Consider the following 6,000-nt stretch of genomic DNA (forward strand, 5'->3'; position numbering starts at 1 on the left):
CAGTGGCTGAATTCCCATTTTCAAAGTCAAGAATTACAGAGGAGGCTGGGAGAGGCCAGTACAGTAGTCAAGCTTTCCACTTCCGGTAACCCAGACTTTGTGTTTAAACTTATAAGAACACAGAGGTACCTTTCTGTTTTTTTTTTTTTTTTAATGATATATTTTCAAATGAATTTTTTTGAAGGAGCACCCCAGGCACAGAACAATTGAAAGTTGGCAAGAAGGTATATGATTTAAAAAAAAGCCTCTAATCTTATTTCCATCCAGCCCCCAGTTCCCACCTGAAAGTATCCATGGTTGAGCAGGCTTTTATGTAACCAGACACAACATTACTTGAAAAACTCTGGTGTTAATACACAAAAACAAGCGGATACTTGGGACAGTTGTGTGGGGAGGAGGGACAGTTCATTTTCCTCACTTCATAAGTTATAGACATCTCTAAATTCTCTATCTAGCTTGACTGAAAGGCTTAAACGCCCTCAATAATCCAGCTAAGAGCATCATCTCTCCTTTTAGCTGAATTTCTAGATTCTAGGGTAGTACTTCAAACCAATAATTCAGAAGTCCAGTAATTGTGGAGAAATACTTTCTCTATAAAACAATAGTGTCATTGTCTTAGAAAATTGAAATTACACTTAAATTCCTGTCCATTGGACCCAAAGTTTGATGGAGTTGAAAAAATAAAATGATCAACTCTAACAAACTCAGCGGATTATGGGGAAAGATACCATTTATAAAGCAGGTCTGTCAATATTATTCTTATGTTTCACCATCTGCCCATCACTAACCTGATGCTAATCGGATCTGGTTTGGGATAACAGCCCCCCTCTGAGCTCTGTAGCAATTTGAAAGTACTTGTTAAAGAGTTGTGATCTGCTTGCCCACAGCAACTTCCGGGCTTCCCCTGCAGTGGTCAATGTTTCTTTTTTGATAAGCATTCAAATGCACACCTAAACAAAAAAAAATAGCAACACACTTGGTCATTTCCTTAATCTACCACCCTTTTCTCTGAGAATGCTTTTCCTTTTGAAGCTAGTAGTAGCACTTAGCCCTGATGGATGCTTTTCCTGATGAAGGTGGCTATTTTGACATAAGTATAATGCTGTTCTATGAATCAGGCCAATATTAGCTATTTTTTGACCAACCCCAGGGATCTTTAAAAGCTTTCTTAATGCAGATCACTATACAGCTGTATTCAGTATTAGGGAGAGTCCTGGCTGGAGATCGGAACGAACTAGGTGACCTCTGGAGGTCCCTTCCAGCAATGAAAATGCTACAGAAACAACTCAATGACTTCTGCTGATTTTAATTTAGGCCTATCACTGGAAGAAAGAGAGTTCAGTTCTGAGAAAGCAAATGTAGTCCCTAGGTTTACAGTGATAACTGTTTATACAGGAAAAGTGAATTTTAAACATTATTAAACATATCTTGTCAGTGGAGGTACCACTATGTCGTGCCTGTGTGGATGTTTGTAGGGCATTCCTCTTCCATTTATTCTGAGCCTTGTGGTATTTTGAGTCAGATCTTGCATGAAGTGTGATGGTTACTACACAAACTATGAAACTGCTAAAACAATCCATCCCATTTCTATTTTATAAGATTTTGAACTAAATATGCAAATTTATCTTCTAGAAACTCGTTACGAGAATGAATACACAGTGGACAGCTCTATCTGTTATATAATTAACTATTCAATATTCCTTTGTCTTCACAGAATGACTATGTGTCTATTTTTCCGGATTCAGGATAGCTGGGAGTGAGGAAGAAGAAATAAAGCATTTAATAACAAAACTTTCCATTACTGTGATGGACTACTAGCAAACAAAGGGCTTGCCGATGTAAAAATGTAAAGCAATGTTACCTAGATCCTCAAAAGAGTAATTGTATGTGATTTATTCTGCCTCAATCTTATATAAAGCAAGGCCCAAGACCAGGCGAGGTTATGAGGAGAAAAGAGGAGCAGGCTCAGGAGAATTGCATAAACTCTGAAGTTCTTAATTATTTGTTATGGCCAAACAAATGCTGTATATTTGCCAAACGTTGAATTTGAAAACCTCAGGGCCTAATCAGTTTCAGAGTGATGTTTAGTTTGATCACAGACCTCTCACCGAGAAAAATGTCCATTGTTAAAACTTTATTTGTGGTTTTAAAGTAAAACTAAGCTGGACCTATCTCACAAATAATGATAAATCTCCATGTTGATAGGAATCAGGATTTTCATGGCTTTAAATTCTATAGCATATTTCTGGGGCATGAACATGCAACAAATATACAAAAAAGTTTTAAGATCTCACTTATAGCTGCTTCTGAAGTTATATGTTGTGAAGAAATATAATTTCAAAAGAAGTGTTTAAATTCAAGCCAAATGGAAAGAAATCCTAAACATCAGTATGAAAAGAAGTTCTTTTGCTTAGATTGTAAAGATTTAAACATTATATTTTCTAATAGTCTTATTGATATATCTAACAAAGATAAACGGAGAAGGCAATGGCAAGCCACTCCAGTACTATTGCCTAGGAAATCCCATGGATGGGTAGGCTGCAGTCCGTGGGGTCGCTAAGGGTCGGACACGACTGAGCGACTTCACTTTTACACATTGGAGAAGGAAATGGCAACCTACTCCAGTGTTCTTGCCCGGAGAATCCCAGGGATGGGGGAGCCTAGTGGGCTTCCGTCTATGGGGTCACACAGAGTCGGACACGACTGAAGTGACTTAGCAGCAGCAGCAGCAGCAGCAGCAACAAATATAAAAGATGGCCGAAGGGTGGTCACTTGGACTTGTAATAACTAATAAAGCAGATCACTGAGATCGTCAAGGAATTTCTAGAGGGCTCTAAACTATTTAGTACATCCCATTCTTAGGGGTTTTGTACAGCCTAAACTACAGTTTGAGGGAATCTCTTTGAGGAAAAAAATAGCCCTCAAAATCATAAGTGCAAAATTGTTGAGGCACTTCCCTAGAACTTATAGGGTCCAAGTTAGTGAAGTTTAAATTTCTTTGGGTTCATCTCTGTTTCTTCCTGAAAGATTTCTCTATTCCCGCTACCCAGCCATCACTTGTAAGATGATACCAATAACTGCTTTTAGCACTAACTGTGCTAAATAAGGGAGAAGGCAATGGCAACCCACTCCAGTACTCTTGCCTGGAAAATCCCATGGGTGGAGGAGCTTGGTAGGCTGTAGTCCATGGGGTCGCGAAGAGTCAGACACGACTGAGCGACTTCACTTTCACTTTTCACTTTCATGCATTGGAGAAGGAAATGGCAGCCCACTCCAGTGTTCTTGCCTGGAGAATCCCAGAGACGGCGGAGCCTGGTGGGCTACCATCTATGGGGTCGCACAGAGTCGGACACGACTGAAGTGACTTAGCAGCAGCAGTGCTAAATAATGGCTTCCCTAGTGGCTCAGATGATAAAGAATCCTCCTGCAATGCAGGAGACCCAAATGAAGATCCCATGGAGAAGGGCAAAATTTGGTGGTACATGATAATAGACAGTTAACGGATACTTGATTAGAGCAATGGCTGAGTTCTCACTGAATTAAGAGCCCAGGACCTTGGAAGAAGCCTTTGTGTGTGTCACTCACTTAGTCGTGTCCGGCTCTTTGCAACCCCGTGGACTGTAGCCTGCCAGGCTCCTCTGTCCATGAAATTTCCCAAGCAAGAATTCTGGAGTGGGTTGCCATTTCCTCCTCCAGAGGATCTTCCCAACCTAAGGATTGAACTCGTGTCTGTTATGTCTCCTGCATTGCAGGCAGATTCTTTATCAGCTGAGCCTTTTATTTCCTATAAGGGAAATTAAAAAAAAAGAAAAAGAAAGGCATTAGACCATTAAACACTGCTTTCAATTTACTGTATCATTCCAGGCAGCACAGAAAACTTAAATTGATTTTTCCCTATCAAAAGGATCTGTGAATTGACATGCATGGTATTTTGAGGGTGGGGTGTCATAAATTAGAACACAGCACTGACTTACACGACTTTCCTACATTGGGACATTTCCCTGTGTGGAATGGATCATCCTTAAAAGTAGAGACTCTTGTCGCTGTGTTTTGTTGACATCAAAGTTAAAATAGGATTAACCACAGTTTTTACTTCGTTACTACAGAGAGAAGAAAGTCTTTCTCTCTCTACTACTGTCAGTGGGGAATTGTGAATTTTCCCAACCTGTTACTATTTCCATTGTGGGTTTAAGAAAGCCTGCTCTTAAAGTAAAACAACAACAACAAAACAGAACCAAAACACTTGCTGCAAAAAGAAAACTTTCAGGTCCTATATGAAGTCCTATATAAATAGAAAGCATTTTATTTTTCCTAAATGCCTATGACCTAATTGTCAAAATAGTGTTAGTACTCAACTGCTTCTATGAGTTATTGCTCTACCATATGTAAATGTTTATATCTCCTCTTCTATTTGAAATTTCAAATTCATAAAGTATTGGTTTCACTATAGAGGACAAGAAAAGAAATTCTTAACTTATGAAAGAACTGTAGAAAAGACAGATACAATGTAAAATAAATAAAATGAACTCCAAAGGACAAACTAAAACTATAATATTTCTCATTCAGATGAAGGTACCATACTATTTGTCCCTAAAAGTTTCAAGTGACTTTAAAAGCAATTTAAACTTTGTTGGGTTAACCTGCCAAAAAGCCCAATTTATTCTTCTGTTTTGACTGCAAGTAAAACCCCACATGCAATCAGAATAATCTATTTTTCTAACAGCATATGATTACTATGCAAACTTCAAAAACAGCTGTGTTTGTATCTCTGAAGATGCACTGGAATTTGTCACATGATGACATTATCCAAGAATTAAGTCCACTGTTATTAAAAGGTTGTGACTTTTGCCTTGGCCCTTGACTTTGAAAATGTATGTATTTTGTAAGAAAATGTTTCAGGTTTCTTAACTCATCCCGTATAAACACAGGCTATTGTAAGTTATATATTTTATAACACCAGTCCATTGAATTATCTTCATTCTGAATGATCAAAGATAATAAAGGCATTGCTTTATACCTGTCACTAACTCAGTGTGCATCACAAGGACCACCCCAGGTTATCTGTAAGTAGTAGTTTCATATTTTCCAATTCTGTCCACTTTCAATTTTAGTTATAAAACATAATTATCATTTGAACTTGGGACTAAATGCAGTGTTAGGGACACTTTAATAAAATTCTAAAACACTTTTGGGTTGCTAGAAAATCCAAACTTTTTAGTATTTTCTTCCCTTAATGTCAGAAGGCTTTATTAGAGACTGCTCTTTTAGTGAAGAAGGAAGTTATTTGTTAGTTTTATCTGTTTCTCTCTTTTGTCAATTTAATAGTTTTATTTTAAAAATAATATGCAAGGTATTAGCCAGTTTATAAATTTTATCTGGGCACCAAACTATCTCTTCATGTGTTCATCTGTCATTCCTCACATCTATATATAGAGAGATGTTAATATTACTGATGATTATTTCTACATAGTGGAATTTTGTCGCTTTTCTCTATAGTACATTTCTATATTGCTTAAACTTTTCAAATAATCAGTCATTAAATGTAGAGATAATAAAAGTTTTTGGTTTAAAATATATAAAAAAGGGGAAAATGCAATTGGTAGCCACAGTCTTTGCATTTATTTTTGCCAGTGGAAGACCCCAGGGGAATTAGATAATGCATCTCATGTGCCAATTCCTGAATAATTAAATAAAAATGTCTGTAATATACATGGGTATACACATGAGTCAAATAAATGATAGATAAGGTCTATCATTCATTTCTTCAACAGGGAATTCAGTACTTGAATGTCACATATGTTCAATTTTCATCCTACCAGTTGGAAACCAGCTCTGAATTGTGCTGATGAAAGCAGAATTCATGACTAGCAAAAGAATAAGGATACCTTTAGCTTAAGTAAAATGGAGAAGCAAGAAATACGGAAAACTGCACTTCTGATTATCATTTTTTCGTACCTTAAAGCAAAACCAAAGGAATACTGCTTTTTATGTTAAAAACAA

Source organism: Moschus berezovskii, chromosome 2 (assembly GCF_049115385.1).
Source record: "Moschus berezovskii isolate FMDL1 chromosome 2, NW_MosBer_1.0, whole genome shotgun sequence".
NCBI classification, from domain to species: Eukaryota; Metazoa; Chordata; class Mammalia; order Artiodactyla; family Moschidae; genus Moschus; species Moschus berezovskii.